The following is a 9,960-nucleotide window of genomic DNA, read 5'->3' as shown; positions in this document are numbered from 1 at the left end:
TCTTCCTTTCCTTCGTGCCAGAAGGTTGAACTGTGCCACTGCACTATTTACACAGGGAGCGCTGATCCCGCCGGATCTCAGAGCCTGGGACCCCACGTGAGCAGTGTGCTGTTGTGTCCTGCTGCCCAGAGCCACGGGACATGAACAGGTTGGAGTTTTCCAGCAGCATCTTGTGCTGGCTGCTCACTGCCACCAGGCAGAGATGGTGGCACAGGAGCGTGCCAAGGTGGCTGTGCCAGTGGGAGAGTTTGTTCCCATTATAACTTGGAAGGAACAGGGAGCAGCAGAGCTCCCAGGAGAGGGGCTTGGGGGAGCTCATGACATTTTGTGTGTGTGTGTAGCAGCAAGCATATGACCCTGCTGAAGTGTTGCACGTGTCTTGAAGGGCTCCCACATGTGGTTTGTCCCCCCAAGCTTTTCAGGGATGGCGACACGGAGGAAGCACGAGGTTCAGCTGCCACTGAATCCAGGAATGACCAGGAGATGGTGCTCAAGGCCTTGAGGATTAGTGCTAGTGGCCAAGTGCCTCTGCACCTTTGTGGAAGCTCCTCTGAGCCTTCCCAGGCCTTCCCCAGCTCCTGGGCTGCCAGTCATGGAGAGGTCTTGAGCCACTGCCAAGCTGAAGGAGAACTCCAAACCCTGGACAGGTCACCTCCAAACCCTGGATATCACTGCTTAAAGAGCCTGAAGCTGGGTCTTGGCCACTTGTAGAGAGGGTAAAATGCACTTGTTACTGAGGTGAAGAGATGAAAAAGCCTGGGATCCCCCTTGACCAGGACAGGGGCCAGAGGGGGAGCTGCTGGAGCCCATCTCATGTGTGGCATGTGTGCATGGCACTTGGGATGAGCATGGGGATAGTGACACAACGTGTCTTGATGGTTTCAGAGCAGATGTGTTGGGAGGAAAGTAGTGGATTTTGTCCCACAGGCTGGTGGAGTTGGAAGCTGTTCCCCCTTTTCTGACTCCGTGGGAGCTGGGAGCTGCGGAAATCCTACACAGGTTGTGGGGAGGCTCTGGAGTGGGGAATGGATTGTCCAGACAATGCTTTGCAGGTGCCCTGGCCTTTATGTGTGAGCCAATATCTGCAAGGGAGAGCTAAGGTGAAGCTGTCCATTTGTTCCTGAAAAACTGTGGAGGGGGGGGGTAAAGGTTTAGCAGGGCTTGTGGAGAAGTTTTCTTTATTTCTGTCCATCTCACAGGGCAGAGCAGGTATTTGGGGCCTGTTGGCTGTGATACCTTTGGTCCCTGACTCCTCGTTGTTGTTACAGCTGGAGGGGGACGGTGTGGATATCACTTCAGGGGTGGTTCAGACTCACCTCTCCTGTTTGGAGCCATCTCTCCTGCCTTTCTGCCCAGCAAGATCCTATGTGGACATATCCTCAGCAGAATCCTGCCAGCTCCACACACCCAGTGAGAGCTCTGTAGCTCGACAGAGCCCATCAAGTATCTGCTAGATCATTACGAGGAGATAATAACTTACTTCCCCCCATTCCAGTTCCTTCTTGATAGATGAGATTTGTACAGCAGAGCAAATTGCAGCATTAGCAACACCCATGTCCTACCCGGGAGGGAGATGCATTTCCCAGGACACATCCTGGTCTGGTGTGCACCACACTGGAGATGCTGATTGCTGGTGATTCCTTGTTTCCTCTGTAAAAGTAAAACATGGAGGAGGAAAGGTGTATCTGCAGAGTGCCATTTGAAGCAATTCACTGGAAAAGAAAACCTTCTTGTGCTTGAAAATATGATTTTTTTCAAATCTCCTCCCAGGTGCTGGGTGACCCACTGGGTTTTGGGTCCTGTGCCCCCCCCTTGACCTTGGTGCCATCCTCTAAGGAAGCAGGTCAGGCTGGAGCATGGGACCATCCTGCCCTTCACTGTGTCCTCCTATTGGAGCTGCCAGATGCTTTTGGGAAAAGGGCAGAGTGCCTCTAACAAACTGAGAAGTGACATCCCATGGAGGACTTTAGGTCAGGTACTGGTGGAATGACAAGACAAGGTGAAATGGCTTTAAGCTGGAAGAGGATAGATTTAGATTGGATATTAGGAAGAAATTCTCCCCTGTGAGGGTGGTGAGGCCCTGGTTCTGACCCCGTGTCTGTCCTGTTGCTGTGGGATCCTTCGGAACAAGGCAGTGTGCCTTGTGTACAGCACTTGACCTTTCCCATGTAAAGTGTCATTTCACAGCCCCAAGGTGCTATTCTAACAGTGCCTGCAAATTCAGTGCTCTGGGCTTCATTTTTGGGTTGAGGTTTTTATTATTTTTAAATCCAACCTGCCTGTAATTAGGGGCAGAGATGCTGCTGCTCACCCAGGAGTTAAAGAAGGAGGTGGCAGGAGCATGGAGGGAGTTTGGACAGAGCTTGAAGCCTCTTGTGGGGGAGAGGAAGAGGAGAATGGGTACTAATGGCCTAAAAACACTGTGTGTGTGGTTCAGGCAAGCCCTGGCAGCCCCAGGTGATGCTGATATCTTGGCAAATTTTAACATTGATCTGGCAGGCTGCTGGCATGTCCTCAGTGAATTCAGGCACTGGAGAAGGGAAGTGATGTCTCCAACAGCCTCCATCCAGCTCAGCAAAACCTGAGTGCCCTTTCACAGCACGGAGATGAGACACGTCAGCAGCCAGAGGGATCCTCCCAAATTTCGCTGGTTTGCTGCAGATGGTGAGAGCTGAGGCACTTCCCTGGGACATGGGCTTGGTGACCTTCTGTCCTGGGATGAGCAGGCTGGCTGATGGGGGGCCTGGCTGCCTCCCCAGCATCAATTCCTGAGCCCCAGCACTGTCAGCTGCACGAGGCCTCCTTACAGAAACCTCCACAATTCCCGATTTCCTTTCATGGGGTCTCCAGCCAGCTTTCTGCACAAGCAGAAGCTCTCACTCTGCCTTCCCTGCACCCTTTATGATCACTCAAAGCAGGAAATCTACCCAGGTTTCTAATCATGTTTAAGCAGACCTGATATAAAGTGCAGTTCTTAGTCCATTTAACATCAGACACACGGGTGCTGTGTAAGTTGTGGTATAAAATCTTCATCTACAGTGGGAGTGGGGCTGGGAAGCACTCGTGGGTCAGACCATGCCACTGGTTTCTGTGACCTGCAAGGAAACAGAAAGCCCTTGCTGGTGAGACAGAGGCTGGAGGAGCAGTGAGGAGCAGTGGGGATCTGCCTGGCATCACTGAGTGTCAGGCTGTGTGCCTGGGAAGGTACCTGGCTGCGTGGGGACAGGAGGGGACTGGTTAGGATGTGTGACAGCGTCCTGAGGGCTGCTGGTTGGAACAAGAGCCCTGAGCAACGTTTGGGGGCTTTAGGAGCTGCTTTTGGCAGAAGTCTAGAGGAGTTTCCTGTTGCCCCTGCTCTGAGCATTGCTGCAGTGAGATGTCAGTGCTCACCCACAGCAGCGTGGGACAAGGGAATGACAAACTGAAGGCTCTGCAGGAGACATCTACCTGACAGCACGAGTCAGGAGGTGGGAAACCTGTCTGGAAGCACAAGAGCAAAGGAGCTCTCACTGCTCTGCATGGCTGAGGAGTGACCCGGTGGTAGCTTCACCCCCTGTGCTGGGAGATGGTGCTCACTGCCATCTCTGCACTCTGGCAGAGCATCATGTAAGTCAAAGTCCATTTGTACAGAGCACAAATACTTAGCTTGGCCTTATTTCCCTTTTCTTGGACACCCTGGAGATGCCTGGCATTGTGGGTGGTCCAGACAGTGACCTTTCCACTCCTGACAGGAGCAGTCAGTCCCTGTCTTGCTTCTGAGGAGCTCAGGGTCGAGTTTGTTGGCCGATATTCCTTCATCCCGTGGATCAGGGATGCTTAGAGCCCTGCAGCATATGGGAAGCCTCGTCTGGGCAGGCTGGCTGCTTGTGTTCTCTGCGCTTCCCAGACTTTCTCCCGCTGGCCCCAAAGCCTCCTGCAGATGGGGAGGGCTGGCCGGGAGGGGTCTGGTGTGCACATCCTCCCTTCGAGCACCAGGAGGAGCTGCCAGCAAATGGGTCCGTCCTGATAGATTAGATCTATCTTGAGGCTGTGCAAAATCATCTCAGCCCACAGGTCTCCAGCCACTGGAGGCTTCCTGCTGGAGCTGGAGTTTGCTCTCTTTCTCTTGGCTGCAATAAGGTGAGCAGAGCCCTGCCTCAGGTTTCAGGCTGCCTGGGGAGATAATCCATGCCCCTCCAGCTGTGCTGAACCTGCTAATGGGTGTGATGATGGCTTTCCCTGACATGTGAATCTGGCTTTCCCTGCCCAAGGAGGCCAAGGCCATATGTCACCTCCTCCATGGCCTTGGCCTTCCTGGCCAGCACTTTGGTGAGGAAGAGTTGAGCTCCAGTCTTTGCCAACTGCCCTCATCCCTCAGCTTTGCTGTCCTTCACCTGGACTAGGTCTCCCTGCAGGTTCACCCCAGCCCTCCACCTCCCTTCCCCTGATCTGCCATCACCCAGACCTTCTTCCCCAAAGCTCATCCTGCAGAGGTGTGCCTGCCCCTCGATGTGTTCCTGCCCCATGCAGGGTTTTGCTCTCTGTAGAGACTACATGTGGGGGCACATCTGGAAAGTCTCCAATTGCAGGTATATAATTCCCATTCTGATCTTCTGCAGGAGTCACAGGGGGACTCAGTGCTGGGTGGAATGGCTGTAAGAACCCCACGAATGTGGGGGTTGTTCCCTTTGTCCAACTTGTGTGTTTATTTTTCCAGCTCAGAGGCTCCAGTGAGACACTGTTTAGAGCAGAGCTGCCCCATCCACTGATACTTAATGCCATAATAACATCACATTGGTTCAGCACACTGCACTTCAGACCTGTAGTTGTTTCTTTTGTCCCTGAGTGTTTAAAGCTGTTGTTATTGAGCTGCCCAGTGACACAAGGGGCTTTCTCCAGCAGGGTTATAGATGATAGTGAGTTTGGTGATACACAGGAGCAGGTCAGATGATCTCTGTGGCGTGTGTGAACTCCTGTTTATCAACAGCCGGTCTCTGTGAGCAGTGAATTCCCTCTGCAGCTCCCTCCAGCCTCTCACATCAGCTAACCCAGATAATCCTTTGCTATCTGCCACATCTCAGTAGATCTATTAAACACACATGAGTTCTGGTGTCCTTGTGCATAACCAGGGTATGTTGCAAGATTTCAAATCCCCCAGTGCGGGGTTCTGTCAAAGTTTTGTTGAAAGTCTAAATAAATAAACCCCTTTTACTCATCCATTTCTCAGTGGTTCTGAGGGCTTTTCTGTTTTAAAGGTGAGGCATTGCTGTTCCCCCAACAGACTGCTTCACATCGTTGGTGGTACAGCTGGCCAGGAGCTGCTGCAGCTGATGAGACCCCATGGTAGGTGATTGGATTTGGGATTCCAGGAGCTTTGCACAGGTGAGGTTGGGTCTCCCCACAGCTCTAGTGGAGGATGAGGACAGATCAGACTTGCTTTGGGGGTTCACAGTGACTCATTTCATGATGAAGAAATCAAACCCTCAGCCCTGCCATGTGTCCAGCCTCTCTGGCTGTGTCCCTCTGGGATGTGCACAGGTGACAGCAGAGCAGGTAGCACAGAGAGCACATTCCTGCTGCTGCTCCTCGTTGCTTCTGTGTCAGTACCTGTCCCCCTGCCCGGCTCTCACTGCAAAAGGCTCTACCACTCCTGCATTCCTAATGCAAACATTGCAGGAGGATGATTCAGCACTTGGCAGAGAATTGCAGATGCTCCAGAGATTATTTTGAGCATCTTGGAGTGGCTCTGGGAAGCAGTGGGGTGATCAGGGTCCCTGCACTCTTCCCTGTGTCAGTCGAGGCTCTGTGCAGGGATGTGGGACTGGGCAAGCCCAGCATGCTGCCCTCCTGTCTCTGAGCCTGCTTTCCCCCTCCCAAAACTCTGCAGCCCCGGCAGGGATCCAGTGCTCCCCTTCCCCCTCAGGGAGCAGACAGCTCATCTTGCCAAAAAGATCGAACACAATTTCCTTTTTCTGTGTCACAGGCTCATTCCTGGGGCTGTGCTCAGGCCAGGTGCTTGCAGGGAGAGGTCTCCTGTTGGGAACAATCCCTTCCACTGGGCTGGGGGGATTGCTCAGACCTGTAATTTGAGTGGGGACTAACTGGTTTTGGTTTAAACGTGGAAACTGCTCTCTGCCATGATGGGAAGCAAAAAGAATCCAAAAGCAGCTGGAATCAATGGGCTGCAGCTCAAGGGGATGAACAGAGCCCCAAACTGCTGATGGGCCTCAGCAGGGGCTGTAGGATCTGCCTGTCCCTTGGGAACAGTGGCTGGACCCTGAGGGCTTGGACATTGGCATCTCTATTAATCTCTGATCCCCAGAGCACCTCTGCTGGCTTGGCCCTGTTCTCCCTCTAAGCCCTTGCACTGATGGTGGTGCCTTGGGGGAAACCACACTGCTGGTGCTCTGGAGACCCCAAACAGGGGGTTGGCAGTCTCACCCACAGAAGCTGTTTAATTTGGGGAGGTGGTGAGGGCTGGGGGCAGCCTCCCTCCCTGCACTGTGGGGAGCTATCCCCATCCTCTGCTCTGTGTGTTTGGAGCAGGTCTCTGCTCATCAGTGGGTTTCTCTGTTTCCTTCTGGACCTGCCTGTCGTGCACATCCCTCCCTTGCCTCAGTGAGCTCGCTTGGCAAGCCTTCCTCCATGCTCTGTGTGCTCTGTGCTGCATGGGGTGGACAGACTGGATGAGTTTTCCCCTCCCAACCTTGTGGGAGCATGACCAGAATAACTGTCTGCTGAGCCCACGGGCCTCCTGCCCTGTCCTGGACAATGGGGCCATTGGCACTGAGTGCCAAGGAACCAGCCTGGTCACTCTCCTCTGGGGGCAACACCGAGGGTGACGATGGGGGCCCAGAATCTTCCAGATGCCTGCCCAAGGGATGGTCTAGGAGGGTATCTCACATGCTCAGGTGCCCTGATCCACCCACCTGGTCTGCTCTGGATAGCTTCAGCAGGAAAGGGGAGAGGAGGGAGGTGCTCACATGAGGCCACCTGGTCTCGGAGGAGGAGCAGAGTGGAGTGGCTGTTGCTGGGCAGAATGATGGAAAAAGAGGGTTGTGACAACCAGTATTAACCAGGGAGTGTTCCCTGTCCTTCCCCACCACTCCCCATCGCCTTTTTCTTTTTTTTTTTCTCTAAGCTCAAATAATGCAGAACACATCCACGGAGATTTTGGCTCAGTTTTCCCCCCTAAAAAACCTTTCGTCTGTGATGAAGCCTGAGACATCTCCAGCACAAAGGATTCTTTTTTTTTTTTTTTTTTTAAAGTTGTTAATGCTTTAAAAGAGGGGTTTAGGAGAGAACGACCTTCGGTGTCGGTTCTAATCTCACTGCACGAGTCTCTAATATCCCTTGCTCACACAAATACATAACACCCAGCTTCCTCCAGAGCATCCTTCAAGAAAATCGATGAGGAAATGGGATTTGCCATGCTGGTCCAGCTCACTCAGGGCCCTCTCTTCAGAGGTGACTGGACTCATGCACCAAAGGTAAAAATCCTCTGCCACCCACTCCTGCAGCAGCCTGAGGGAAAAAGAAATCCCTTCAGAGCATGGTTTCCCCTCCAGATTTTAAATAAATATTTTGGCCATCCCTGTTGGAGGGCCAGACCCTGTTACACTGCTGCAAAGCCTATAGTATCCAGGTGGGAATGAATTTACAGATCACTTGGCAAGACTTGCTTCAGGCCCCTTGCATCCAGGGGAGCAGCTCCAGGAACTTCCAGCTGTGAAATCACAGCCTCAAACAGGGTGAGACAGAAATGACATCTGATGGGCACTGTTGATGTTGCTGTCACCCATAGGCTGTATGTCCTGCTGTGCCTCTGTGCTGTTACACCCTGTGGTGTGACCAGCTATGCCAGCGTGGCATCTCTGAGGGCTCAGTGATGTCGGGAGGAAAAGGCCCAGCAAGGGTTTGAGTAGGGGGCTGTGGTGAACTAGATGATATTTAGAGTTTCTGTCCAACCTCAACTTGTTCTGCAATTCTGTGATTGCAATTTTTTGGCAGATCTCTTCCATTTTTCCTGAGGATTGAGTCCATGGCTTTGGCTGGGTTCCCCTACTGCAGCACAGACCACTGTCACAGTATTACAGACTGGTTTGGGTTGGAAGGGACCTTGAAGTTCATCTCATTCCATCCCCCTGCCATGGGCAGGGGCACCTTCCACTATCCCAGGTTGCTCCAAGCCCTGTCCAACCTGACCTTGGACACTTCCAGGGCTGGGGCAGCCACAGCTTCTCTGGACACCCTGTGCCAGGGCCTCCCCACCCTCACAGGAAGAATTTCTTCCCAATATCCAGTCTAAATCTACTCTCCTTCATATTAAGGTCATTCCCCCTTGTCCTATCACTACATGTCCTTGAATGAAGTCCCTCTCCAACCTAAGCAAACCCTAAACTCAAGAGTGCTGCTTCCATATTTCTGCTAGTCTAAAAACCAAACACCTTTGGTGTAGGCTCCAATGCAATCCTAGTGTCAAGACAGAATGAAGCAGGACAACTCAAGGTGGACATTTTGTCTCACCTGGTTCCTGAGGGAGGAATATCTGACTCCCAGTTATGCCACTTATCCAGAAAGATGGGTGTGTGGTACTTTGTTCTGCTCTGTGCAGAGCCTGGGAGGTTCCCTGTAGTTTGAGTGACCATTTGACAGCTCTGTGCCCAAGGTGGTAGCCCTATGAGAGCACTGTTATGACCTCTTTCACTTCCCACAGGTCATACCAGCTCTCTCTTACTGTGAAGACGATTTGTACCCAGCTCTGGAGGTATCAAACCATAGGTTCCTCTGTCCTGGACCACACTGCCCTCTTGTCCCAGTGACATTAATCTGACCGTGCAGCTTCCACAAGTCCCCAGACATCCAGCTGGATGGCAGCCCCATCCTGCAGCACTGCACTGTTGGGGCCTCAGGCTTGTTGTCACAGTGCAAGACACCACAAGGTAGGTCCTGGAAGCTGTGGGATCACACACGTGAGCAGTGCATCACTGTGAGCATCCTGGGGGGCAGGCAGAGATATCAGCTCCTCTCCCCATGTTCAGCCTCCATGCAGGCCGTGGCTGTTTGCCAGCCTGATTCTGCCCTTCCAGGAGTTTCCTTTCTTTGAGGAAGCTGGTGTTACTCAGTAGTAGTACAGCCTGATGCTGTCCCCTTTTCCCTGTCAGGGTCGACCATCCTCCCACCCTCATGGTTGCTGCAGCTCCAAGCCACATCCTCCATCTGTGCTGGGGACACAGCGGCTCTCGCTGCCTGCAGGCACGTCCCAGCACTCACAGAGCTGTTTTAACTTTGCCCTTCTGCCTTCTGTTCACCAGCTTCCAGATCTGCCCTTTCTGGTTCTCTCCACGTCTCCAAGGCTTCCCCAGCTCTAGGATGGTGTCTGGCCTTGGGTGTGGGACATTCCCACTCTGCACTGGCTCCAGTCTGTCCTTAATGGGAGTGAAGAAAACTCTCATGGTACCAAGGCGAGCAGCCTGGTAGTGTTCACTTGGAAAATGCATCACTTATCCAAGCTGTAAATGCTCTGGAAGGGACTTAAAGGCTCTTCTCCTTCCAGCCTGCTTACCATGGGCAGGAACACCTTCCACTATCCCAGGCTGCTCAAAGCCCCATCCATCCTTAAACACTTCCAGGGATGAGGCAGCCACAGCTTCTCTGGGCAACCTGTGCCAGGGCCTCACCACCCTCACAGCCAAGAATTCCTTACCAATATCCCACCTAACCCTGCCCTCTGGCAGTGGGAAGCCATTCCCCCTTGTCCTGTCACTACATGCCCTTGTTAAAAGTCCAACAGGCTGCTCAGAGCACAAGGCTGCTGACTCACTGCTAGTAATGAAACTGGGCTGCAGAACCCATCCCCTTGTGTCCCACTGCTGCTGCAGTGCTCCTGCTGCACCTCCACTGGGCAAATCCAGTCCACTTGCAAGATTTCCTCTCCAGCTGGGCACACGGAGGCATGTGCATCTTCTAATGACAGCTGAG

Source organism: Manacus vitellinus, unplaced genomic scaffold (genome assembly GCF_001715985.3).
Source record: "Manacus vitellinus isolate BGI_N305 unplaced genomic scaffold, ASM171598v3 scaffold_46_pilon, whole genome shotgun sequence".
Lineage (NCBI taxonomy): Eukaryota > Metazoa > Chordata > Aves > Passeriformes > Pipridae > Manacus > Manacus vitellinus.
This window is presented reverse-complemented; position numbering follows the sequence as displayed.